Here is a 27,618-nt window from a genome sequence, read left to right as displayed (position 1 = left end):
CTCTGAAGGACCTTCTTATAAGGACACCAGTCATTGGGCTTAGGGCCTACACTAATCCAGTACGACATCATCTTAATGTGGTTACATTGACAAAGACTCTTATTTCCAAATAAGGTCATAGTCACAAGTTCTGAGTAATCATGGATGGGGGGGAGGTAAGGGTAACACAGAAGATACAATCCAGTACAGGTACAGTAATATTTTCTATACGTTTATTTTTATTTGTTTATTGTTTGGCCATGTTGTGCAGCATGTGGGATCTTAGTTGCCCCACCAGGGATCAAACCCACGCCCCCTGCAATGGAAGCATGGAGTCTTACCCACTGAACTACCAGGGAAGTCCCTAATAGTATCTATGAAAAGTTCAACATCAGTTGCAAATATGACTTTGCATGTTTTTTCCAACAAATAACCTTTTGAAAACTATGGAGCTGACATCAGTTTTGGAGAAACCTGTGGAAATGGGTAGCTCTGGGCTGCACTAGAGTGCACTGCGTAGCTGTAGTCATAATCATAGCACAAACAAGCAGCTTAATCAGCATGGGTACGTGTCGTATGAGAGAATCGAAGCAAGCTAATAATAGCTACTCTAGAGATGAGCTAACCGATGCTTTTCCCCCAGCTGAATCCTCGGAGGGATGATGTAGTATTTGTTGATTTTGCCATGTGACTTGTGAAAACAAAAGAGATACAAAGAAGACAAATGACATTGTAATTTTGAGTGGTTTGACTGTAACTGCACATAGGACACTAGTAGTGATGTGTTGTTTTGTCTACTTGTCCCTTTTTAAGCCTTTGCAACATTTTAGACATTTTCCTGAGAGCATTTCCCACCCCCACCCTCCACCACCCCCATACCAGGTTTCCCCTTTGCCAAAAGTTTAAATGGTTGGTTGGAACCCTGTTCAAATAATGACATAACATCAGGCATAGCACTGAAAACCACTAAAGGAGAGTTTTCATGCCATCCGTCAAAATTGGGTTTTTTTAGACTAACTTCAAATACAGCTTCTTCATGACTTATCAATAAAGTCTGTCCTGAAAAAATCTGGACCTTTAGAATGCTCAGTGAATGGTTCATGCTTACGTATGTTCTATTTCCTATCCAAACACTCTTGCTAATCTTGAGTAACTTCTTCCTGGACCTTTGATTTCACTTGGCCAAGAGTGTGTTTGGAAAACCATATATTTATGTACCCCTGCTGATTTAATGGGAGAAGGCAATGGCACCCCACTCTAGTACTCTTGCCTGGAAAATTCCATGGACGGAGGAGCCTGGAAGGCTGCAGTCCATGGGGTCGCTGAGGGTCGGATACCACTGAGCGACTTCACTTTCACTTTTCACTTTCATGCATTGGAGAAGGAAATGGCAAACCACTCCAGTGTTCTTGCCTGGAGAATCCCAGGGACGGGGGAGCCTAGTGGGCTGCCATCTATGGGGTCGCACAGAGTCGGACACGACTGAAGTGACTTAGCAGTAGCAGCTGATTTAATGAGATCGCCATGCAACTTTAGAAACTTGGAATGACTCCATTGCATAGCATGTATTTCCTTCTATTTTCCATGGAACTTCTTTTTGGACCATGGCAAATGCCACTACGTGCCTACCTTGCTATGTGCAAGCAGCCAGTGGATACTTATCCATTCTTTTGCTGCAAACGATGGATGCCAAATTTAAATCTTCCTCTAGATAATTGTTTTCTTTGTGTCTTGCTGTGTTATCGCGTCTTTCCTGCAATTTGTATTTTCTTTTGTAAGACATTTGGATTCTTGTGAAAGTGTTATGTATGTAAATAATGGAAACAACACCCACACCATTCCTTAGCTGCTGTGGGTGCTGCCACACTTTCTTCTTGTTTTCTTTCTTCTTTCTCATCATCTTTTTTTTTTTTTTTTTAATCACCATAAGAATAGCTCTTAGGAATAGAAATGATGCAACAATCTTAAAGATAAACTCAGTGCTTTATTATGAATTAGCAGGGAGTAATAAAAATTGGCTTCTCTAGCTGATGGCCAACCTGACTTGGCTTAAAACACAGTAGCAGATGTGATATACTTTGTATAATGTTCCACCACAGATTGAGCAGGGCAAGAGGTATAACACCATAGGTCAAAGTGAAATGGTTGTATGGGAACCAGAGAAATGATTGAGCTTCTGTATGCATTAGCCTGTATTTATAAAGTAAGTTGGCTTCCCTCATAGCTCAGTTGGCAAAGAATCTACCTGCAGTGCAGGAGACCCCGGTTCAATTCCTGGATTGGGAAGATCCACTGGAGAAGGGATAGGCTACCCACTCCTGTATTCTTGGGCTTCCCTTATGGCTCAGCTGGTAAAGAATCTGCCTGTAATGCAAGAGACCTGGGTTCGATCCCTGGGTTGGGAAGATCCCCTGGAGAAGGGAAAGGTTACCTACTCCAGTATTCTGGTCTGGAGAATTCCATGGCCTGTATAGTCCATGGGGTGGCAAAGAGTAGGACACAACTGAGCGACTTTCACTTTCACGTTCATAAAGTAAGTTAGGCTACAAAGATTTTTCTCCACCTTGGAGAAAAGAGCCCAAACTACAAGCTGTGCAAAACAACTGGGCCCGTTTGTAGTCAGTAGTCTTCCAAGACTTTTAGGATATCTTTTACCTAAAGGGCTCCAAGGGCAGTGCTTGGAGTCGGTCTACACACACAAGCAGGGCCATGAAGTCCCAGCATCTTAGATGTTAACAGAGAGAAAGGACTGAGTCCTGCCACCCTTGCTCTGTGCTGGCCTCCTTCTCTTTAGTAGGAGACATTTGTGTGTAAGGTAGGCTGAGACCGCATCAGCTCAGGCCCTGGGAAGGGGGAAGAAGCCAAGATTTGGGGGGACAGAGGGGACAGAGCGTGTCTTCAGAAGCTAGCCTGTCCCCAGGAGGCAGCGAGGCAGACTTGTGTACAGCGGTCAAAGGCCGTGACTAACTCAGATTGAGCCAGGCTACTTGGACATCTGACTGTGAACTCTCTGCCAGCAGAACGCAGTTCTGGAAGAAGTCCAGGTGACAATATTCAAAATCAGGCACAGTTCCAGGTGATTGGGCCAGTCACAGCGGGTCCCCAGCAGAAGCTGAGAAGAGAGTAGAAAATCGCATCCTGCGTCCCAGAGGAAGGGGCAGTGCAAGCCTCTGGCGGAACGTGAGGACCGCGCTGAGGAAACTGGGGTCCCGGCCAGGATCCAGTCCCTGCCGAGAACTGACACGCTAGCAGAGAAACTGAGGCCAACTGGAGTCACACAGCTTTGGCCAAAGTGGTAGGAGCATTCTGAGATGCAGAGTCTACAGGAGGAACCAGATTTCCAGGTCTCTAGGCAACCAAACCAGTTTTGTCTATTAATAGGGCTAAGGCTGATGACATTGATCAGGTCTGGCTCAGGTTGGCTGGGGGCAACTAAGAGCTCCTGGAACTTGACTGGGCATAAGAATTACCTGGGGATCTTGTTAAAATGAAGATTTGGACTGGGTAAATCTGAGTTGGGGCCTGTATTCTGAATTTCTAACAAGATCCCAAGGGATGCTGCTGGTTTTCTAGAATAGCAGAACTCAGAAAACCACACTTGCTGTCATTTTCTCCTCCCCACTTTCTTCCGCCCGCCCCACTGTTCTCCACCCGTTTCTTCAGCCCTCCTCCAAATCATGTCTGACCATCTTCTTTTCCTTTCCTTTCCTTTTCCCCTGTTGTCCCAACCCCTTTGATTGGCTGAATTTCTCTGTCAAGACTACCAAAGAATTTCCACTTTGGGATTTCCCTGGTGGGAATCTGTCTTCCAATGCAGGGCTTCAGGTTAGATCCCTAGTCAGGGAACTAAGATCTCACATGCCTCAGGACGACCCTCGCAACTACTGAAGCTAAGGGCTCTACAGCCCATGCGCTACAAAGAAGACCCAGAGCAGCCAAAAATAAAAGATACACAGAAATACTGGGGGAGGAGAGGGAGGTAAGGGATATGTATACAATTTGTGACTGATTCGTGTTATTTTAGGGCAGAAACCAACATAAAATTGTAAAGCAATATTCCACCAATTGAAAAATAAATAAAAATTTTAAAAATCTGATACACACAAAAATAAATAAATAAAAGGTTTCTTCCCTTTTAGCCCAAAAAAACCATAAATAATTTTTTTTTTAAAAACCTTCCATTTAGATGATAGACGGTGCGAGATAACATAGTCAGAAACATTTCCTCCATTTCTAGCACGCAACTAAACACTTTTATGTTTGATAGAAATAACTAGTCCAGATTCATCTCCTTTTTGGTCTCATAAAGAAAGTGAAGAATATGTTACCTTTCTCTCCTAATAAAATCCAACCATTAAAAGAAAAATTCGTCTGAATGCTCGTTTAGACAACACATATACTAAAGTTGGAACAGTACAGAGAAGATGAACACAGTCCCTGTGCAAAAATGACAAGCAAATTTCTGAAGCTTTCCATATTTTAAAAAAGACATTAAAATAGACATAAATTAATGGAGAAATATACTGTGTTTATGAAAGACAGGAACCAAGATAGTAAAATTTTCAGTTCTACTCCAATTAATCTATAAAAGGAATGCAAATCCAATAAAAATCCCAACAGAGTTTTAGTAAAACCTAATTCTCAAATTCAAATAAAAGAGCAAATGGGCAAGAATAGCTCAGAAAAATTTGAAGATAAAGAACAGAATCGGGGTGGGGGGTGGGAAGAGGAGAGTGTGGGAGGGGAGTTCTCACTCTAGCGAAACTCCAGACTGAATATGTAGTCAGTTATTAAAATGGTGTAATGATAGATATTCTATCTAATGTGATCATAAGTGATTTTGATTTTCTTATTTGTTCTCTTTTTTCTACATCAAATGTGCTAGTTTTGTGATAAAAATAAAGCTAAAAAATTAATGCTTTAAAAAAGGAAATATCTACTATAAGATAAAAAAATTAGAATGTTGTCACATATTTATTTTATGTCCCTACTGCCTAAAAACATGTGGTATACACCACCAACTCTAAGGGGTTACCAGTTCCTGGCTTCAGTTCAGTTCAGTCACTCAGTCCTGTCCGACTTTTTGCGACCCCCATGGACTGCAGCACACCAAGCTTCCCTGTCCATCATCAAGTCCCCTCAAACTCATGTCCATTGAGTTGGTGATGCCATCCAACCATGTCATCCTCTCTTGTCCCCTTCTCCGCCAGCCTTCAATCTTTCCCAGCATCAAGGTCTTTTCTAGTAAGTCGGTTCTTCACATCAGGTGGCCAAAGTATTCGAGTTTCAGCTTCAGCATGTCCTTCCAATGAATATTCAGGACTGATTTCCTTTAGAATGGACTGGTTGGATCTTCTTGCAGTCCAAGGGACTCTATAGAGTCTTCTCCAACACCACAATTCAAAAACATCAATTTTTCGGTGCTCAGCTTTCTTTATGGTCCAACTCTCACATCCATACATGACTACTGGAAAAACCATAGCTTTGACTAGATGGACCTTTGCTAGTAATGTTTCTGCTTTTTAATATGCTGTCTAGGTTGGTCATAGCTTTTCTTCCAAGGAGCAAGCGTCTTTTAATTTCATGGCTGCAATTACCATCTGCAGTGATTTTGGAACCCCATAAAATAGTCTCTCACTGTTTCCATTGTTTCCCCATCTATATGCCATGAAGTGATAGGACTGGATGCCATGATCTTAGTTTTCTGAATGCTGAGTTTTAAGCCAGCTTTTTCACTCTCCTCTTTCACTTTCATCAAGAGGCTCTTTAGTTCTTCGCATTCTGCCATAAGGGTGGTGTTATCTGCATATTTGAGGTTACTGATACTTTTCTGGGCAATCTTGATTCCAGTCTGTACTTCATCCAGCCTGTCATTTTGCATGATGTACTCTGCATATAAGTTAAGTAATCAGGGTGACAATATACAGCCTTGATGTACTCTTTTCCCAATTTGGAACCAGTTTGTTGTTCCATGTCCAGTTCTAACTGCTGCTTCTTGACCTGCATACGGATTTCTCAGGAGATAGTAAGGTGGTCTGGTATTCTCATCTCTTGAAGAATTTTCCACAATTTGTTGTGATCCACACAGTCAAAGGCTTTGGCATAGTCAATAAAGCAGATGTTTTTCTGGAGCTCTTTTGCTTTTTCTATGATCCAACAGATGTTGGCACTTTGATCTCTGGTTCCTCTGCCTTTTCCAAATCCAGCTTGAACATCAGGAAGTTCTCAGTTCACGTACTGCTGAAGCCTCGCTTGGAGAATTTTGAGCGTTACTTTGCTAGAGTGTGAGATGAGTGCAATTGTGTGGTAGTTTGAACATTCATTGGCATTGCTTTTCTTTGGGATTGGAATGAAAACTGACCTTTTCCAGTCCTGTGGCCACTGCTGAGTTTTCCAAATTTGCTGGCATATTGAGTGCAGCACTTTAACAGCATCATCTTTTAGGATTTGAAATATCTCAGCTGGAATTCCATCACCTCCACTAGCTTTGTTTGTAGTGATGCTTCCTAAGGCCCCCTTGACTTTGGACTCCAGGATGTCTGGCTCTAGGTGAACGATCACACCATCATGGTTATCTGGGTCATTAAGATCTTTTTTGTATAGTTTCTCTGTGTATTCTTGCCTACTGTTCCTGGCTTAGACTGAAAAATAATCTTATGAAGCTAGTTACTTAAGCTCAGACAGTTTTCCCATCTATAAAATAATGACATTAATAGCCTCTCAGTTCATGTTGGAGGTTTTATTGTTGGAATTGTGTAAGACTTGTGAAACTGCTTCACAAAATATAAAACAAGATACAAACTGCTATTACTGGTGTGTGTGTGTGTGTGTGTGTGTGTGTCTGTGCTCAGTTGTGTCCGACTCTGTGAGACCCCACGCAGTGTAGCCTGCAGGCTCCTCTGTTCATGAAATTTTCCAGACAGGAATACTGTAATGGGTTGCCATTTCCCCAGCTCCACTCCTCACACCCCATCTCATCTCACAACTGTTTTCCACCCATTCAATAACTGTATTTATTGGGTGCCAGTGTGCACTAGAGCTGGCAGTTTCGATGGTGAAATGGATATGTGTGCATGAAGGACATGCACGTCCTTGCATGTGTGAAGCTTATGGATTAGCAGCATATTTGTGGACAAGAAAATAGGCGATTTCAAAATAAGGTGACCAGTGCTGTGATGTGGTAGGTTCAGGGTGCCATGAAGCTGTTGCTTGGGTGGTCAGAGAAGGTTTCTTCAACCATGTAATGTTGAGGAGGATGAAATATGCAGATGATGAAAAGGGTAAAGGAGAACAGTGGAGGATGCTTGCTGATCAGGCGATGGGGAGGAGCAGCGTGTTCCAGGCAGAGGGAAGGAAACTTGGACTGCCCTCTGGGCAAGGAGAGCAACGGAACAACTTTTTTTTTTTTTAAAGCACCCGGATCATTTTTTGTTCGATTTCAGTACTTTATAATATTTCCTAGGTCAGGAGCAGCATAATGAGTATTAGAATACATTTTAGGGTGACCTCCTCCTCCCCCCAAGCCTCCTGACCACTCCCATACTGGCCTTTCCCCTCACTGCCTGGCCTTTCTTTTGAAGAGGCAGTACACTGAAGAGGTGGAAAGAGGCTTTTCTCTTTTGAAGCTGCAGCATTATTAACAGAGGAGTAAAAGTCTCCCATGAGCTACGGCAAAATCCTGCAGATTGGTTCATGAATCACTGTAGCTTAGCTTAAAGCAACCTAATTTCCTGAAAGCCACTCCATGGCTTTAGCCTTCCAAAGGGGCATAAAGCTTGTATGATATTTACTCTTAGTTAAAATTAAATGGAAATTGAAAACAAAAAAACCCAAGAGTTTCTCCTGGGAGATCCAATCATTAAAGAAAACAAAAATTAAAGGCTACAAAGCCATGTGGGTAAGAGGTACATATTGCATTAAAGAAGGTCTGGAAAATACACATATCAAAGTGTTAAATTGATAACTATCTCTGAGTAATTGGGTTTCATGTGATTTTTATACACTTTTTGTTATGAAATATACATTAGAGAAAGTGTATGATATATAAAAGTATAATTTCATAAATTTTTATTACGTGAGCCCTCACATAACCATTACTCAAATCAAGAAATTGAATATGGCCCAGGGGCTGTCCATCCACCCCTTCCCACTCACAACCCACCCTCTCCCCAGCACCCTTACTTTTATGATAACTTCTTTTTTCCTTTTCTTTAGTTTTTCCACCTAAGTGTGTATCGATATTTTCACATATTTATCTTTTCTTATTTTTTGGACTTTAAGTAAATGGGAACATATGCCTTTTTTTTTTTTTTTTTAACTTCTATCTTTTAACATGAGGTTTCTCAGCTTCATTTATGCTAAGGGTATTATGGTTCATTCCTTTTGAAAGGCTGTATAGTATTCCAAGGTTGGATATAGTAATACCACATTTTATCTACTCTACTGTTGGTAGACAACTTGTTTTCAGTTTGGGGCCATTATGAATGGAGTTGCTGTTCTTTTGGAGCTCACATGCACGTTTTTCTATTGGATATACACCCAGGGTGGGAATATGGGTCACCAGATGTGTATATCTTTAATAGATAGAGCCAAATGCAGCAGTAGCAATGAATACTCCCTGCAGCAGGGTGGGAGTGTTCCCATCGCCCTACACTGAAGTTTTGCGCATTTTTTCCTTTAGCTCATTTGAATTGTCTATTTTTCCTCTACAAATATAAATATCCAATGTTTAATTAGCAGAATGCTTTTCTAATACGTCTTAAATTTGTCTTTCCCAATGCGAATATTATTTTTTTTTTTTTTAATTTTATTTTATTTTTAAACTTTACATAACTGTATTAGATTTGCCAAATATCAAAATGAATCCGCCACAGGTATTATTTTTAAACTTTTAAATTGAAGTAAATCCTTCTTATAGTAAAAACCACCCAGATCACAGGTATATGGCTTAATGGATTACCACAAAGTGAACCCACCTCTGGGTCCATCACCTGGGTCAAGAAATAGAATTTTCTGGCCTCCTGGAAGCATCTTCATGCCCCCTATCTGGCACGATCCTTTCCCTCATCAAAAGTAAACTATATATTTAGTTCTAACATGATAGATTAGTCTTGTATGATTTTGAATTTTATACAAGTGGAACAATACAGGAGACCTTATTTCATGTGTAGCCTCTTTTATTTTTCAACATTGCGAGATTCATCTGTATTGCTATGTTTAGTAGTAATTCATTCTTTTTTTTTTTTTTTTTTCCTGCCACAAGGAAGAAATTTTGACCTAAGAGGCAACCTACTCAGTGCTTTTTTAACTCATGGACTGTATTGATCCTTGCCACATGTGGATTAGAACACTTCACAGTCATCTGTATGTTTGTTTCCACATCAATAATAAGCTTTGGGGTTCTAGGTGCTACTGGGAGAGTGAGTATGGTACCCAGCTGCCCTCTGATATCCATAATTATGGCTCCATTTGGAGTTGTCTCTCAGCAATAATGAATGTTTTCTTTCCTTCTTCTCCACCTAAAATACAAAATAATATCACAGCCCCAGGCTGCACACTTGTATGTAAAACAGAGCAGTCATAGGATTTTACTGGAAAGTTGATTTATTTCTGAGGATCATGAGAGTCCAAGGATAAAACTGGCATCTGGCCACAGGGAGAGCCCTTGACCTAGAAGTGGAGACAGCTTCAAAGCTGCGTTGGTTTATAATGGAACAAGGCACTTTTAACATGAATCAGAGCCTCAAAACTTTCTAGGGGCAAAAAAAAAAAAAAAAAAAAGAAAAAAAATCCTAAAACTGTTCTCCAAAAGGAAAGGTAAAATCAATAGCTTGGGTTTTTCACTCTTTCAGATAAGCAATACTAAACCCTTCTACCAAAACAGTTGTTTAAATCTAGCTTTTGGTTTGTGTTTTTTTTTTTGAAAGAACAAAGTGTCAACTGAGCTTGAACTCTTAAAGCAGAATCTTGATATCAATCTATTTTTTTTTTTAAAGCAGCCAAACAGGCTTTCAGTTTGTCTCTGAAAGGCTCTGGTAAGTCTCTGAAAGGCTGCATGTGAATATGTAGTAAATGTAATTTTTCTTCTTTTTTTCTTTAGGCCTTGAGATGTAATTATTAAAGCTGCAAATGTCCCCAGTGATATCAGCTAGATAATCAAATTTGGATCACAGGAATGAAATAACCTGAAGTGTGCCTTTATTACTGCTTCCCTAGAAATAATTCACTTAAGATAATTCTACCCTCCCCCCACCCACAAATCTGTAACCAGACAATGGAGAGAGCCAGTAAAACCAGCCAGAGTAGTCAAAAGGGTCAAATTGACTCTCAAAGCAAAGAATGCCAATATTTCTCCACCATAAAAAAAAGAATAAAACATTGCCAAAATCACATGCAGGAACAAGAAATTAAAAGGCTGAATAAAAATGCAAAATTTAGGAGACTTTATTGCTAAAGTAGCCATGAATTACTGATTAACTTTCTTAAAAAAAAAAAAAAAAAGCAAAAAATAACATTTTTTATAATAGTTGATTGAGAATAGTTTTTGTTAGCACACAGATGTACCCACTGGAAAAAATGATCTATGAATATATAGGACATTCAAACAAGGATATAATTAGTATTATATAAACTTAAACTAAGCAAAATCAAGATTTCAACAAATTGAGAAGTTCTGAACTGTTTTGGTATACTTCCTTTCACTGCTGCTGCTGCTGCTAAGTCGCTTCAGTCATGTCCGACTCTGTGCGACCCCACAGACGGCAGCCCACCAGCTCCCCCATCCCTGGGATTCTCCAGGCAAGAACACTGGAGTGGGTTGCCATTTCCTTCTCCAATGCATGAAAGTGAAAAGTGAAAGTGAAGTCACACAGTCGTGTCTGACTCTTAGCGACCCCATGGACTGCAGCCCACCAGGCTCCTCTGTCCATGGGATTTTCCAGGCAAGAGTACTGCAGTGGGGTGCCATTGCCTCCTCCATTCCTTCACTAAGAAGATAAAAACCCCTTTTTGCTCCTACCTACCCCTCTCTTCCAGTGCTATCAGTAAAGAACCACCTGCCGGTGCAGGAGATGTGAGAGAGATGGGTTTGATCCCTGGGTCAGGAAGATTCCCCTGGAGGAGGGCATAGCAACCCACATTTCTCTTGCCTGGAGAATTCCATGGGCAAAGGAGCCTGGCGGGCTACAGTCTATGAGGTTACAAAGAATCAGACACAACTGAAGCGACTTAGCACACACGCACACTCCTCTCTTCAGTTAAGGCCTAGAGAAATTCTTAGGCCAGTAAGGCTCAGGGTGGGAAGTTATTGCATTAAGACTGCTCTCTTTTGCCAATGCTTCTTAATTCCTATGTACCAGTCTTCCTTGCTATTTCACGAAAAGAGGATCCCAGCTGGGCCAAATTGTGTGATAGCTATATAATCTAGACACAGTCCCCAGGGGCTTAGAACAAAAATTAACCCCAAATATTTAAACTTGAAACCTTAGCTATAAAGAATATCTACAAACATTCACAGACCAGTCAGAGATTCTATCCTCTTACAAGAACTCAAGAGGGAAGATTACCATGAGAAAGGTCTTCTAGAATTGGACTTTGCTTGTCACGGAAATGTCCGTGGGTGTTAAAACAGAACACACGTTGAACTGAGAAATAGATGTCTTGGGTTCCAGAACTGAATTTTCCACCAACCAGTATAGTCTCTGCCAATTTCTTGCAACTCTTTGGCGGTGATTCCTGTCTATAAAATGAAAGGAAAAAAAATTGAACTAGATTCTGTAAGGATCCTTCCAGGTCTAGTAATTGTGTAAGTTATATTTCTAGACCATGATTAAGGAATAGCCCACTCTCTCCCCATTATTCCACATCCACTTTTTCTTTCTTGCTGATGCACTGAGAGATGGTGATGGGACTGGGAACCTAACTCATTTCCCAGTACTCATCTCAGGTCACTTCTTAGATCCAGAGTCAATTGAATGTGCTTTAACATCCTATCTCCCTAGGTTCCTTTCAGAGAAATCCATTATCATATTTGGTCTTTTTCCTGGCATTAGAATTCCCATGATGTTCCATGGGAACACTAGATCAAAACAAAAAGTATGAGAAAGGCTAGGTTTAGGGCTCCAAGCTGCCATATGTGTTTGTGATGTTCCCCGGAAGACTCAGAATCCATAAATAAATGGATTGCACTCCTTTTAACCTTAGGGAGTTACCGAGTGGATCATGTCAGTGTTGAATAATTATAACTAGAGCTCGGGGGACCATTTGAAATAGTATGTTTTAAAACGTCATCAATGAGACCTGACATGTGAGAGACTCTTCTGCACTAGGAGCTACAGCGGATGCCACATGGAAGAGCTGCAAACTGGGAGCAAATCCACTCCATCCTACTATGAGCCCTTCCTGTTTTGTCAGCCAGCATGGTTTCCTAAATCTCAAATTGCAGCCGAACTGTTCTGCAATTCCATGGCTAGCTATTTTGGGAGCCTAACACAGCAGGACAAATGTGTACAAGTCCACACAGTATGACAGAAGAATTAAAAATGTATTTACCATCTGTTGGTAGTTTCCTTGTGGGGCTCTTTTCCTCTCCTGCAGCCATGAATAGGGTCTTCTTACCTCCTCCCATCCTCAAAGAACAGAGTTCTGTCCTCAGATCTTTGGATGAAGGGCTTTTTTCCTCCCTCTTTTAAATTTCCCAGACTGTTGAACTCTGGAAGTATTTCAGCTTCTAGGATCGTTTCCCGCAAATATAAAATGGAGTGAGTCTGTGAACAGGTGGTAGTGTTTTATATGCCTTTGTATGGCCAGGTTACTTTGAGATCCTGGCCTTGAGTTCTGGTGACAGTGGCCTTTGGGAAGTTCAAGAGTAGAACAAGAGAAGTCAAACACAGGTCAACAGAAAGGAAATTAAATTTTCAGTTAGGCTTGGAAACTCATGTGGGCCCTTTATAATCTATTTAGACCTTACTATGATGGACTGTGTCAGATTCCAGACAAAATTTCTGAGAGGAAAGGGTCCTCAGAATGTGACCATGGGCTTCAAGTGAGAGTCATGGCAGCCATGTAGCAGCATGGATAAAAAGCATAAGCTGGAGTATAGTTTGGCAAGTTGGGAAACCAGTTAGGTTGCTTTGAAGCCACTTGGCTTATGTAGGAATATTCAGTCCTCAATAAGCATCACTAGTTTTAATTTCTGGGACATATATTATTTACTCAAAAATAAAATCTAATAGAGAGTAGTACTCAAAGTGTTGCTTTAGCCAAAATAATTACAATGCAGTGTTACAACTCCACTTGGCCTATATCATTCAGGTAATGACTTGTTAAAAACTCTCAGGCTGTGTAAGTGGATAGCTTCCTGCCTTGAAACCAGTGCTGGGTGAGCTTGGACCTTGGGCAGGTCCCTTAAACTGCCAGCCTCAGTTTAATCATCAAAGAAATGGGAAGCATGATCTCAACCTCACGGGACTGCGGTGGGGATTTAGATGAAATGACATCTGCCAAGCTCTCCCCATGTTGCCTGGCACAGAATAACAGCTTGATAAATGGCAGCTTTTAACAATTATCATTATTGAAAGCTGACGCTATGCTTTTTGTTTTTCCTCAAAATGTGCCGTCAGGTTTGTACATTGTCTTCAATTCTGGTTTCAAATTTTGTTTTTAAAAAGTCCTTCACAAATCTGAGCCTGACTATGAATTCAGCTCTTTTTGATCCAGTCTTATTAGGTGTACCAGATATGATTAAGTCAAAGATCAAGTAAATAGAACGTGTGGACACAATGCGTTGGCTTTGGATTAGCTTCTAATGAGGGAATCATTGTGCTAGAACTTAAAACTTTGCACATAGTAGGTCCTGAAAAATATTACTGACTCATTAATTCATTTAAATGGTTGATAAACCTTTAGTCTGTCATGTGCCAAGAACTGTTCTAGATATTTGGGGTTTATCTGTGAATACAACAGATAAAACCTCTGCTCTCGACAAAAAATAAATAAAGGCAATGACTCAGAATGTTCTAAGGTAACACATCGATGGAATAACAGAGCAGAGCAAAGTGGATCAGGAAAGTCAGGGGTACAGTTTTAAGTAGGGTGGTCAGAGCAGGCTTTGCTGGGAGGTTTTTAATTTCGTAAGCAAAAAGGCTGAAGAAAGTGATGGAGCGAGCCATGTGGATATTCAGCATTCCAAGCCAAAGGACCAGCAAGTAGGAAAGGCCCGGAGGCAAGGGAGCACCTGGTTTGTTTGGGGCCGGAGCTGTGGGACTGAGGAGGAGACAGAGAGGCAGGGGATCTGAAAGACAGAGGGCATCCCGACGGTGTGCAACCTCGGAGGTCACGGGAGGACTTTGACTTTGACTCCAGGTGGAAGAGTGACATTTCACACGCTTTCGAGCAGAGCTGTGGCATCACCTCACGCAGACGCCCGAGTCAGGCCTGAGGCCGACACGGTGGAAGCAGAGAGAGGATTTAGGAGTTCAGTCCGAACATTCTGATGAAGGGTGGTGGTGGTTCCGCTCCAGCAGCAGCAGCCCAGGTGGTGAGAAATGGTCCAGATACATTTTTAGAGGGTAAAAATTGGATTTGGGGGCAGGTCGGATGTGGGGGTGTGAAAGAAAGAGAGGAGTCAAGGTGCTTCTTGGCCTGAGCCCTTGCAAGGACGGAGCTGCCATTTCCTGAGATGAGTGTGCGAGGACTGTATCATCCATCTCACGGAGACTCTGAGAACAGACACCTAGGGATTCTAGGTTCTGGTGGAAGGCCTCCCTCCACCTGCTGGGGGAAGCCTCTTGAAACCAACGAGCTTCTGGGTGTGCTTTTGAAAGATGGGACTCAGAAAGACTGAGTTTTTCCTAAGGACTTTTATAAGACTCAAATGAAGTTTACAAAAACGGCAGCAGTTTGGGGGGTTGTATTTCCTCCTCCATGCCAAACAATTAATTGTGTTTTTAGTATTTTCCTCACCCCTACTCCACCCAGAGAAATACCCTTTAAAGTTTTATCTATTTATTTTTAAAATATTTATTTATTTGGCTGCCATGGGTCTTAGTGCTGCACACAGGATCTCCCATCTTCGTTGTGGTACACAGGATCTTTGGTTGCAGCATGTGAACTCTCAGTTGCAGCATGCGGGATCTAGTTCCTTGACCAGGAATGGAACCCAGGTCTCCTGCATTGGGATTGCGAAGGCTTAGCCACTGGACCACCAGGGAAGTCCCTGAAATGCCACTTCTCAAGAGGAGAGCTGCTGTGGCATCCTGGCACCAGTAGAGGGAGCTGAGGAGCCCTGGGAAGACCTTTGAGCTGTGGCCCAGTGTGGGAGGAGACAGGTCTATCTCAGACCTCTGCAACCTCTGTGCCTGGGCCAGAAGCCAGGTGTTTCTGGGAGGATGGGGAGGTAGTTCTAGAACTCTCTTGCCAGCTTTCCTATTCCACTGCAACTTTTGTTTATTGTTGTGGTCATGGCTAGAAGAGCAAACACACATCCAGAACTGATTACCGATGTGTATCTATAGAGGGAAGACAGTGGGCCATCTATGTAAATACAGACAAGAAAGAATGCAACGCATCTGTTGACATAGCTCTTGTAGAAACGGTGTCTGAATTTCCTGGGGCTGTGGTAAAAAAAAATTGGGTGGCTTCAAACAAGAGAAATTTATTCTCCCACAATTCTGGAGACCAGAAGCCTAAGGTCAAGGTGTCAGCAGGGACCTGTTCCCTCTGAGGCTTTAAGGAAGAATCTTTCCTTGCTTCTTCTAGCTCTCCATGGTTGCTGGCCATTCTTGGCTTTCTTTGGCTGGGGGCAGCATAGCTCCAGTCTCTGCCTCTGTCTTCATGTGGCCTGTTCCTCCTCCCCCGTGTCTCTTCTGTGACTCCTGTTCTTAGGAGGACAGTAGTCATATTGGACATAGGGTCCACCCTAATCCAGTAAGACTTTATCTCAACTAATTACATCTGTACATGCTAAATCACTTCAGTCGTGTCTGACTCTTTAGGACCCTATGGACTGTAGCCCACCAGGCTCCTCTGTCCATGGGATTCTCCAGGCAAGAATACTGGAGTGGGCTGCTATGCCCTCCTCCAGCAGATCTTCCCAACCCAGGGAGGGAACCAGTGTCTCTGGTGTCTTCTGCCTTGTAGGTGGGTTTTTTACCACTAGCCCCACCTATGTGGAGAGACTCTATTTCCAAATAAAGCCATACTCGCTGCACTGGGGACTAGATGTATCTCTCCGGGAACACAATTCAACCCACAACAATGGGAACTCTCAGGGAGAACTGACTGGTGGGGGTGCCACATAAATGGAGCAATAAAAGGAAAACAGTGACATGTGAAATTGTAAGTGGAGGTCAGACGGGTTTGGGAGTAACAGGAAATATTAGATAAGAGACGCTCTCATTTAGGAGACTCTTTCCATCTGTGCTTACGGCCCTGATTTTTTTCTTTTCTGTCAGAGTTAAAAAAAAAATTGTATAAATAAAAAGAATAAGAAAATAGCACTTAGCTGACTCACACGTTGGGCAGAGCCACAAACTTGTGATAATCAGGAAAGACTTCGCAGAAATGTTGGTGCTTGAGCTGGATCCTGGAGGATGGGAATAAAAATTGCCCTGCAAAGAAGGGCTTCCCAGGTACGGAGAAAGTATATGGAAAAGCACAATGTTATTTAGGCGATCCCTTTACGCCTTAAGTAGGATGAAGAGTGTCTAAAAGCAAGGCCCAGATTGTTTGGTTAATCTCTATTACTAAGAAATGGTATTAAAGAAAGGAAGGGGCAGAGATGTTTCTGGTTTTGATAAATGCACAAATCAGCACACAGTAACCTGAAGGAACACTAGGAGCATCTCTAAGGCGGAGTTCGTTCTTGGACACATTTGCCAAAGTACAAATATGGAAACCCCACCCTCAGCCAGATCTGAAGAAATCAAAAGGCTGATGTGGTATAAATTCCTCTGCCCTGATTGCATAAAGGAGATGTGCCAACATTTTTTTCTCTGATATATTCCTTTCTGCACAGAGAGCTGAACTGGGTTCTTAAAAACCTGATCGTGAACTGAGATAGGCAATTCTGAATCACCACCAGGATCTAGGAAAATTAACTCCTCACTGATCTTCCTAGATAAGCTCCCAATCTCGCTGCCTCTCAGATCAGCACCGGGATCTGGCGAGGTTTCTGCCACAGAGCAACTCCCTTTTTTGGCATAAGAATGTACAGGATGCCAGTAAAGTTCACGCTGGGTCATCTAAGTCTCTTTAAATGCGCGATGATTCATTGCTGGGGGTGGGGGCGAGAGGAGTGCGGGGGGAAGGAAGTGCTGAGCTGAGAGGCGGAGCGAAGTCATTATGAAATTGACTGCAGAAAAGCTGGCGCTGGGAGTGCTGGGGTCACATGGTCTTACTATTGGTATTTCAGCTACAAGTTTTAAACCAGAGGTAGGGGGAGGGGTTGGGAAGCATCACCTTGAAGCCTGATCGGCTTTCAGAGGAGATGCTTCCGTTGATGGCTGGCATGTTGATTAGAATTACAATGGGGGTATTAATTTCTCTTTTTATCTGACAAAAAAAGAAAAGTTCTCCCATGACAGTATGGCTAGCAGAATAAGAATCTGGCTGTAAGTGGTGTGAGTGAACCGTTTGTCTTTTTCTACTTGATTTACTTGCATTCTAGCTGACAGGGTCTTCCATTATGTGCATTCATTTTGTACTTAAAAAGGGATTGTTTGTAATTTACAGTTGAAGCCTGAGTGCTATTAGTCGGCTCGGTCAGAGAGCATGGATAGCAGGAGCAATCGCTCCATGTCACTGCCAGGGCACAAAGCAAATTTGGATCTTCAGTCATCAGTCTTGAGAGCTCCCCAAAGTTACCCAGCAGTTAAACTGTGGAGCGGCCCTGCTGCACAGGGCTTCTGCAAATAACAAACTGCCTGACAAACCCTGCTGAAATCCTGACACGGACAGTTTCCTCTACTTGTTTATGTCAAAAGGCAAAGTTTGCCAATGCATTTTTCTCTGACTCTTCCTCTTTGGGGTAAACTTGGTAAATTCCTCATAAAATAATTGTCTTAAACTCTGACCTGCATTTGGACCAGCTTTTCCTAGCCGAAACTGACTCAAGAAAAACAAAGGCACAGTAAGAGCTTATAGCTATGTGTTTTAATGTCTTGAAGTCAGAATAACAATGTGATGGCTATCGTTGTCCCTGATCTTAGTTTGAAGGCACCCTAACCCTAACCCTCACAACCTATCAACAGCCTCTATCTTAAGTGTAAACAATGGTGGCTTTGGGCTTTGGTTTTAATTTGGAAAATATATTTCTTTTGAGGAAACAAAATGCCAAGTTGTTAATGACGTGCTTTTAATAGCTTTCCAAATGCTCCTGGCCAATACTGAGCAAAGTTCAATTCATTCATTCTGAGCCTTAAAATGTTCATTTTAATTTCATGTAAGAAGAGCTATGTTCTATAGATGCATAAAACCACAAATTCTGTTACTTCATAAGTCACTGCAGTACATTCAATGTTGATAATAGTTATATTGATGAAAATGTATCTAGGTCTTGCTTGCAAAATAAATGGTAATGGTTAAAATTCATCTCATTTCCGGACATGTCCTATTGTACTAAATACATTAGAAATTGTTAAAAAAAAAAACCACCCACAGATTTCCTTTTGGCTTTGATTTGTTTTCTAGTGAAGCAGTAACTATATACTTTTCATTATCCACGCCTAAAGCCATTTCTTATTAAAAGATGTCACCCTCAACCATTCAGCTGTCACTCCAGAAAGTGTGTGCTTTCTAAAACAGAGAACAAGTTTTCCATCAGCTTCCCAGGGTGGCAAAGTATCTGAGGCCTGTCCCTACCCCACCCCGAGAGACTGACTCTTAACAAATTTTTAGTCTAACCTAAAGCCTAACAAATTTTTGTTTGCTGGCCCATAGCATATCTCAGGATTATGCATTTACCAACAGCTTACTCTCACAGATCATTTTAATAAGGGGTAAAGTCCATGCTGGGCTTCCCAGGTGACTTAGTTGGTAAAGAATCTGCCCGAAATGCAGGAGACCTGGGTCAGGAAGATCCTCTGGAGAAGGGAATGGCAACCCACTCCAGTATTCTTGCCTGGAGAATTCCATGGACAGGGGAGCCTGGCAGGCTGCAGTTCATGGGGTCCCAAAGAGTCAGACATGACTGAGTGACTAACACTCACTTTTCAAGGTCAGTGTTATACACCGCAAGGGGGGAATCTCAGGAAGGTAGAAAAGTAACCAGATTACCTACTGGCTGCTGCTAAGTCGCTTCAGTTGTGTCCGACTCTGTACGACCCCATAGACAGCAGCCCACCAGGCTCCCCCGTCCCTGGGATTCTTCTCCAGGCAAGAACACTGGAGTGGGTTGCCATTTCCTTCTCCAATGCATGAAAGTGAAAAGTGAAAGTGAAGTCACTCAGTCGTGTCCGACTCTTCGTGACCCCATGGACTGCAGCCTACCAGGCTCCTCTGTCCATGGGATTTTCCAGGCAAGAGTACTGGAGTGGGGTGCCATCGCCTTCTCCGAAATTATCTACTAGACTACTGCAATAAGGTCTCCAACTATGGTTCTTAGAACTAATTCCTACACCTCCCCAGCCCCACTGTCTTTACTAGTGCTGTCCGTTAGAAACATAATGGACACATGTCATTGTAAATCTTATAGTAGTCACATTAAAATGTAAAAAGAAACAGGAAAGTTAATTTTAACAATATTTTACTTTAACCTAATATATGTAGAATATTTTCATTTTAACATTTAATCAATATAAACATTGAGATACTATATGAATTTATGTGTATATATGTGCATGTGTATGTACGTACATGTTCCAAGTCTTTAAAATCCAAGGTGTATTTTACAATTACAGCCCATCTCAAGTGCTTAACAATCATATTGGACAGTACAGACCTATGCTAAAGCACTTGTTTTTGTTTTCACTGTAGACAGAATCTTATTTAAAATTGCCTAATATGTGTACTATTAAGTCATAAACTGTCAGCAGATGTTTAAACACAATGATTTTAATTTCACTCTTGACTATTGCTGATGTCACTTTCTTTACCCAGAAGCCTGTGCTGCTACAGTTTGGTGGAGGGTCAAGAAAGCTGATTCAGAAGCATGTCTTTTAAGAGTCTCCATGCCAAGAACAGAGCCCAGTGACTTCAGTTTGGGTGTGGTGAGTTGACCTCAGAGTCTATTGTGTGAGTGGTTTTCACTTTTGTTTTTAGTTTATTTTACTTCTCTGGTCTCTCAGCTTTATTTGGAAGTGCAGTCTAAGGAAAGCATATTGGTTTTGTAAGCACACTATGGTTTGCTCAGATTTTTAAATGATATATATAGGCTACCACTCTCCTTATAATACTGTGGTTAAAGAACTGTCAGTGTTTCCACTAACTTTGGGGGTTTTATTACACAACCATAACAAATTGCTGCAGGTTGAAATTTGGCAGATCTTTCTTTAGCCTGGAGGAAATTCTCTTTAACAATTTTTTAAGAAAAAGATAAATTATTAAATGCTGACTATTTAAATTTACTGTGATTTTTTTTTCTTTTTTGGATAGGTAAGGATATCAGATAAAATATATGTTGTATCTTTACATTTTGGTTGTTTTACAAATTTGAAATATTAATATTAGCTTTATAAATAACTTTGGCTGATGATTTACACAATTGCCTGACCCCCAACCACATTTTCAATGATTCTAGTATTTCAGCCTTGTATTTGGAAGTCTGATCAATATACTGCTTCTGAGAGGTACTGGAACAATCAACTATGAATCTTTTAAGTTTCATCATGGTAAAAATAGACATTTTTCAAAAGATAAGGTTTGTTTTGCTATGAGCTCCTTGCAGACGGAAATGTCTTACTCATCTTTATAGTCTCAGGGCCTCGTTATTGTAAATGCAAAATCAACGGCTGCTGGTAAATATGTGATAAACACATAAAAATATAGCTTGAGAATGAAGACTGTCTCTGTTCATAAGTTTCTCATTTAAATATTCACTTATTCAATATTTACTATCTGATAACTCTGAAAAATCTTAAAAACTATAAAGAACATGTTGCTGGGTCTTCAACCTCTATGATTTCCCTCATTTCTGAACAAATCAGTGGGTTACTGACTTGTTCATTAGTAATAAGTTCATGACTTGTTCATCATTAAACAACTCAATACTGTTCAGGCATGAGCCAGTTCCAAAACTTTTTAGAGGCTGAGCTTTATAGCCTGTCTCATCCATCTCCCAGAACCACTGGAAGATGCAATGTGGAACGACTGTGAAAAGTATGAAAAGCTACATTGATATAATTAAAACATAAATCTACCCCTCTGCAAACATAGAGGATAACCCCCTAAGATGACTGTGAAAGTAAACACACTGAGAAATACCTCTCCTTTCAGCAACATATCTGATTCCAAATGAAGTGAACTTATCCGATATCATATTGGGTTAATTGACCCCAAGATTTTTAGAGAAACAGGAGTGACTCTTACTTGCCTTACTCCGTGTTGTATATCTTTATTTTTCACGGCAGAAAAGATAAGGCATCTTTCTCAAGTATGACTATTGAGGCCCACTTTAAGAATTCAAGCCTGAAACTGTAAATAATTATATCTATATGCTACTGACTATTTAGCTTCCAATCCATTCTATTACTTAGTTGTTACAAGCTGCTGAGCCCTTTGTGTTTGCTTGTCTTTGAACTGTGTAAGAGGCTACTTCCAATGAAGACATATTCTACAATTAAAAAGCCCTTGTGATTTGAAGGGCCTGTACACTTGCTTTATTAAGCACTCTTGTGCTCCCTCTGCTGCCCTGAAGAAAACCTCCATGTCCAAGACCCTGGTATATTCCTTACAGAGTGTTCCCTTGGCAATGATGATGCAGATTTGTGCATAACTCAGGGCCCTTCTGAAATGCAGTACTGCTTGACCAAAGCATAGAATGTTAATGATTTTTCATTTGAAAAGTGCAAAGTAATAAAAGAGAAGGGAATAAAAAGGAATACATTGAAGAATCAAGTTCCATGTTTGTGAATAAATTCATCTAGACAGAGCCCTGGCGTGTAGACAGGGTAATCCACTCAGCAATCACTGTGGGGTAGGGGGTTGGGGTGGGGTAGGGATGTTGGTTACACTGTGATTCAGTAGGTCTGGGGTAGAACTCTCTGAATGTCTAAAAAGCTTCCAGATGCTGCTCTGAAGACTATGCTTTCAGAAGTACAATGTGATATATAATTATATGATATAAAATATACTTGATAGGCCATTTTAAACCTTTAAAAGTAGACATTACCCTAACAGTGAAGTAGATATGAGTGTTCAAGCAATGCAGAACACAGATTAGGAGGAAGAAGGCTCAGCAGGCCTTATTTTTCAATCTCCTTTAATTGCAAAGTTCAACTCATGCTGGCATGAATGTAGTACCAGGTTTATGAATAGAAGCATAGTACTACAGAGTTGCTTACTGGCTTCTTGAAAACCCTTCTTTCACTGAGTTTTTCTTTGCTGGAGAAGGTATTGTTTTTAAAGAAATCAGGGCCAGTTGTGATTGTACATTTCATATTTTGCCATCTGAAAATACAACATTTCAGTACTAAAGGTAATGAAACTATATTGTGAGTATTATGTTTATGTTGGACCTTGCAGGAAGAAATAGTTACAGATTTTAACGGCAGATTATGGTTTTAACCTTAATGGCTAAGTAAGTAAATGACACAGTTCTTATTAATTGTTCTTACTGTTTGGGTAATAAACATATTTATCTTCCTTGAGGGAACATTTAAATTAATTGACTAACTGTAATCTGAATTATGTGTTTTAATTTGTCTAAGGTTGTTACAATAACTGCTTGCATCAGTGTAATAATAAAAATATTAGCTTTTTTCTTTAACCCCAAATTGTCTAAATATAAGATGTCTAAAAATAGAGTGGAGGTGGATTGGACAATCTGCAGATTAGGAGTTGGAATGAAAGCATCTCAGTTAAGCCAAAAACATGGCAACCAATATTTTCTGTTATAAAAATATTTTAGATGAATTTATTTTTTTATGAAAGCTGTCTGAATCTGAAATGAAGAGCAGAAGTTCTCTTTTTATTCACAGGCCAGTAATAATAATACCTGCCTCACAAAGCATAGGTCTTTTCCCTGCAGAGCCTACAGCTTCTACTCCTTTCAGAAATCCGCTAGGCCAATTCAGGAGAAAAGATATTATTACCCGGTTATTAACCTTCACCTTGATAATGCTTGTCAACGAGCACAACGCCAGGCAGAGCCTTTTCAGGAAACTGATTTTAATTGTCCACTAGAGGCTGTAATGAGACCAACAATGTCACTTTAGACCAAGCCGGGCTTTAAACTGTAACCATCATTGATTTTTAAGTGGAAAAAAAAAAGTTGTAGAAACGAGTAAACAGTAGTAGTTCTTTTAAAATAGACATGTATATGTGCATGGTATTTCAAAATGTGAGAAACATTTCCGGGGCACTACACCTTCCTAGTTAGGATGCTTTTATTTCTGCAGCACCTTGCCTCTACAATACAGTTGTTTAAAAGTTGACACATTTCTCTTGGTGATTCTGTATCCTGCTTCAGTTGGTGACTAACGGTTAGATCATAAATTAAGCCAAAAGATTTCTCAAATACAACTTGCAGTCAAGTGGAGACTTTCAGAGAGAAACTTACGTGGAGGGATCCTATTTCTAGCCATTTGGTTCGAAGCACCTGAAAAAGGTCAAATGTTGCCCGACACCTACCGGCCTTCCAGAATTATCTGCAGCCAGGAGAACGCCGCCGCACTGAGCTCCCTGTAGCATGGCTGTGCCTTCTCCTCCTCCAGGTGGCACACCTGTTGGCCAGGTACCACCAGTCCAAAGAAGAGTCCTTCCCTTCCAGCTAATGCCTGGCGGTGGTACCCACGGAGGGTCGGGTGGCGAGGAGCTGAGAACTGCACTTTAAAAACTGAGTCCAGAGGAAGTTCTTACCGCGCGGATTCACGAGAACTGCCATCTGATGCTCGGTTTGCTTTCTCTATCTCCTACACTGGTTACCTCATTTCCGATGAAATTAATGATCCCGAATTAGAGGCGAGAGGAGTGCGCGGGTCGTCTACCCAGGCTCGAGCTGGGTAGTTCCGTGCTCTGAGCAGATTTCCGGACCTGCAGAAAGAGAAAGGAGAGCAGGGTGGTCACCAGCTTTCACAGGCAGGAAAGGCGAGGGTGCACGTGCAGACGGGGGGTTGAGGGGGAGGACCCTTAAAACTTTCCTGAGTTGCACGCCAAGGCGATCCCCGCGGCTCGGTGGGCTGGGTTCCAAAACGCCGAGGCTAAACCGGTTTGAGGGTTAACGTGCATGAAGGTCGGAGTCAGCCCTCTTAAGACGCTTCTCCGCACGCCCGGGACGAAGGGAACGTCGGGATCGGAACCGGCCCACCTCTCCTTCCCCAGAGGGGATTTCACGGGCTCCGGTTTGCAGCCCGGCACCCCTCGGAGAGTCCCTCCAGGGTGCCTGAGTCGCGCCCAGCCTGTGCCTTCACAACTCGATGCAGGGACCCGAGGAGGCGCGCGAGGACCGACCGGTCACCGCTCCAATTACCTCATCGCTTCAGCTCCCCGCCCCTTTCCCAAACCTGGAAGAACTGTCCCCTCCGGTCCCGGTCACCGCTCCCGCCCCGCGTCCTCCCCCCCACCCCCCACCCCGATCCCGAGCGGGTCTCGGGGAAACGCGCCCGCCTCCCCGGGGGGACTGCCGGGCCCGGAGATGCGCGCACCCAAGGGTTAAGGGCGCCGGCCGGCGGCCGCGCCGTGCGCTCGCGGTGCTCAGAGCGGCTCGCCCCGCCGCCCCGCCGGAGGGTGGCCCCCCCCAACCCCCCCGAAGTCGGATCCTTGAGCTGCGGCGGCGGCAGCCAACTGCTCCATATTTGGCTTCTATTACACATTTACATACTGGAGCGAGCAAGCGAGCGAGCGCGAGAGAGCGCGAGGGAGGGCGGGCGGAGGGAGGAGGGAGGAGGGAGGAGGGGGGAGGAGGAGGAGAGAGCAGAGTATACCGCAGACATCATTTCTACTACAGTGGCGGAGCCGTACAGGACCTGTTTCACTGCAGGGGGATCCAAAACAAGCCCCGTGGAGCAGCAGCCAGAGCTACAGCAGCCGCAAGACACTGTTTCTCTCCCTCTGCCCCCCCTTCCCCACGCAACCCCAGATCCATTTACACTTTACAGTAAGTGGCTATTTTTTTTTTCTCCTCTGATTCTTTCTCTCCCCCCTCCCCCCATCTTCTTCTCCCCTGATTTAGATCAAGATCCCCCCCTACCCCGCTCTCCCGAGACGGGCAAAAGCAACAACCAGCAAACAAACCCCAAACCCCATTCGGCGGCACGGAAAACAGCTGGAAGAGGAGCGAAGGAAATCGACGCGTCGTGTTGTGTTGTGTGTGTGTGTGTGTGTGTGTGTGTGTGTGTGTGTACATACACCCTTCCCCGGCTCCAGCCTCCCAGGCCGACTTCCCCAGCTGTGGGCGCTGAGACGACCGGCAGGAGGGTGGTGTGCAGGGGCCGGTGGGCGCCCGCCGGGCGAGGGGGCGCGCCCGGGCGGGGGGCGCGGGCGGGCGGGGAGATCCGCGACGGCTCCCCACTACGGCGGCTGCCGGTCCGATCGCCAGTGGGGAGAGCCGTGTCCTCTTCCCAGGAGGTGGCGTAGGGGGGAGGCGGCGGCCGGGGGTCGCGCTGCCCCCTCCTCCCGCCGTCCCCTCCTCACTCCTCTCTTCGCAGAGGGCGGCGAGAGCGAGCGGATCTGGAAGAGGGCTGGCTTTACCGCGGGGGCCGCTTGGCCCCGGAGCCCCCCGGGGCGGGGGTCTCCCCGCGGAGGCCCGCTTGGGCCGGCGCGCGACTGCGGACCGGGAGGGTCTGCGCCCGCGGCCGGGTCGGGACTTTGCGCGCGCCGCCGGTCGGTGGGATCGCGGGGGGCACCGAGGGAGGTGGGCGCGGGGGGAACGGGCGCGCGGTGCCGGGAGCGAGGTCGGAGTAAGCGGTGGCGGCTCGGGCGGCTGCCGCCGCCGCCGCCGCCCTGTTGGTACGGCCGCTTCCTGATCATGTGCAGCCGCCGCCGCCGCCCGGAGCCGGGAGCCCGCGAGCGCCCCAGCCCGGGCCGGCGCCCCCGCCAGCGCCCGCGGCCGGAGCCGGGAAGCCGCGGCAGGCGCTGCCCTGCCGGCGCCGGGAGTAAGCGGCTGCGCGGCTGCTGAGAGGGTGAATGAAGCCGGGAGGAGGGGAGGGGGGAGGCGGCGGCGGCGGAGGAGGCGCTGCGGGCGCTGGGATGCGCCCGGAGCCCCGCTGCTCGCTCACTCTGGGCCGGGCCGGAGACTCCGCCACTCCCGCGGCCGCCGCCGCCTCCTACGTGGTTCCAGCGCTGAGCGCAGGCCGGTCCCGCAGGGGGCAGGGCAGGGGGCTGGCCGGGCGGAGCGAGAGGTGAGGCGGCGGCGGAGCGCGGCGTGAGTGTGTGAGTGCGTGTGTGTGTGTGCGCGCCCGCGGGGGAGGGGGCGGCCGGGCCATCGCGGTGGGGAGGGGGCCCCGCCGTGGCCGCTTGGCTGACTCCGCAGTGCCCTGACCCCTCCTCGGCCACCCCCGCCCTCAGACCGCCTTCCTAAACTCCGCGGCTGGTGCTTTCATTTTATTTCAGACCACGTAGGGGGCTGACTGGAAGCGATGGAACAATTCAGGTTTTCTAGGGAGATTGAGCAAGAACCTTAGTGGGGGGTGGAAGTAGGGTGGTGGTGGAGATCCTGCCAGAAAACAAACAACAACAACAAAAAATCAGTTTCTAAGGACTAGTGGGGTTCAGTTCAATCCCGTGGCTGCTCTGTTTTGTTTTGCTTTCTTGGTATATAATCCTACAGATAAGAGGGTAATATAAATACTTCGAGAGATTGGGAAATTGCTGAAGAGTAGTAAGGGCACACACACAGAAAGCCAGTCGGAAGCTGGTTATATAATGCGCGATGTGGCTAAGGAGAATGGCAAGCTATTTTTATTTTGTTTACCGTATGCTGTGCAGTAGGGACTCCTCCGAACTGGTTCTGTCCCCGAAGAGATTCTTAGCTTCCCTGTGAGAGCCACAGGATACAATTAGCAAAATTAGAAGACCCTATTACACCCACAGAATAAAAACTAATGGCTTAGAGTGGCATGCTCCTTGCATATCCTGGCGCTTGCACGGGAATGTGTGTATGCAAATAAGTTCTCCTTTGGCAATCTCGTTGTCACATCTCAATGACATTTGTGTTTTATAATGCAGGCTGTTCTTAATATTTAAACATCATCGTTACATATCGCTCGCAGCAGCGGGTACTTGATGGGTTATTTTTAGGCACAGCTAGTTACTTTTTCGACCGTGTTAGCTAAGCCATCTCATTTGGGTTTCTGAGGAACCCTACAGTTCCTGGAAGCCCTCGTCTTAAGCCCACCTTGTGGTTTATTTGGTGGATGAGGGTAGTTTGACACTTGAGCTTTTTTTGGAATGGAGCGTCTGCCTGAAGAAACCACCAGAGAGAAGGATGAGAAAACCCTGCACATGAACTCTTGGAAAGGGATTGCACTCTAAGGGCTAATGCTATGG

General features: G+C 44.0%; 1 protein-coding gene, 1 long non-coding RNA gene and 1 other non-coding gene across 12 annotated transcripts in view; 2 read left to right on the top strand and 1 right to left on the bottom strand.

Annotated features, from left to right (window-relative positions):
* Window positions 1–587: 587 nt before the first annotated feature.
* On the bottom strand, window positions 588–27,195 carry LOC129645470 (uncharacterized). Of its 3 annotated transcripts, XR_008711363.1 has the most exons (5): window positions 27,044–27,195; window positions 23,764–24,165; window positions 12,529–12,827; window positions 11,544–11,716; window positions 588–670 (listed from the first exon to the last, which is right to left on the bottom strand). It is a non-coding gene; the product is annotated as an uncharacterized LOC129645470 (long non-coding RNA). The 3 variants fall into 3 exon arrangements; XR_008711361.1 differs by lacking the exon at window positions 588–670 and having other exon boundaries at window positions 10,405–11,716; XR_008711362.1 differs by lacking the exons at window positions 588–670; window positions 27,044–27,195 and adding an exon at window positions 24,777–24,869 and having other exon boundaries at window positions 10,405–11,716.
* LOC129648053 (U6 spliceosomal RNA) lies at window positions 4,355–4,461 on the top strand. Its single transcript, XR_008712655.1, has one exon. It is a non-coding gene; the product is annotated as a U6 spliceosomal RNA (small nuclear RNA).
* The window catches only part of ATXN1 (ataxin 1), a 415,565-nt gene continuing 412,999 nt past the window's right edge, over window positions 25,053–27,618 (top strand). For 2 of the 8 annotated variants that reach the window (XM_055570690.1, XM_055570680.1), the window contains exon 1: window positions 25,053–25,228. The gene's annotated coding sequence lies outside the window, so the exon portion shown is untranslated. Of the gene's footprint in view, window positions 25,229–26,291; window positions 26,472–27,618 lie in introns of those variants that run through there. The other 6 variants (XM_055570687.1, XM_055570681.1, XM_055570683.1 and 3 more) reach the window with 3 other exon arrangements.

This window comes from Bubalus kerabau, chromosome 3, assembly GCF_029407905.1.
Source record: "Bubalus kerabau isolate K-KA32 ecotype Philippines breed swamp buffalo chromosome 3, PCC_UOA_SB_1v2, whole genome shotgun sequence".
In the NCBI taxonomy this organism is placed as follows: Eukaryota; Metazoa; Chordata; class Mammalia; order Artiodactyla; family Bovidae; genus Bubalus; species Bubalus kerabau.
This window is presented reverse-complemented; position numbering and strand designations above follow the sequence as displayed.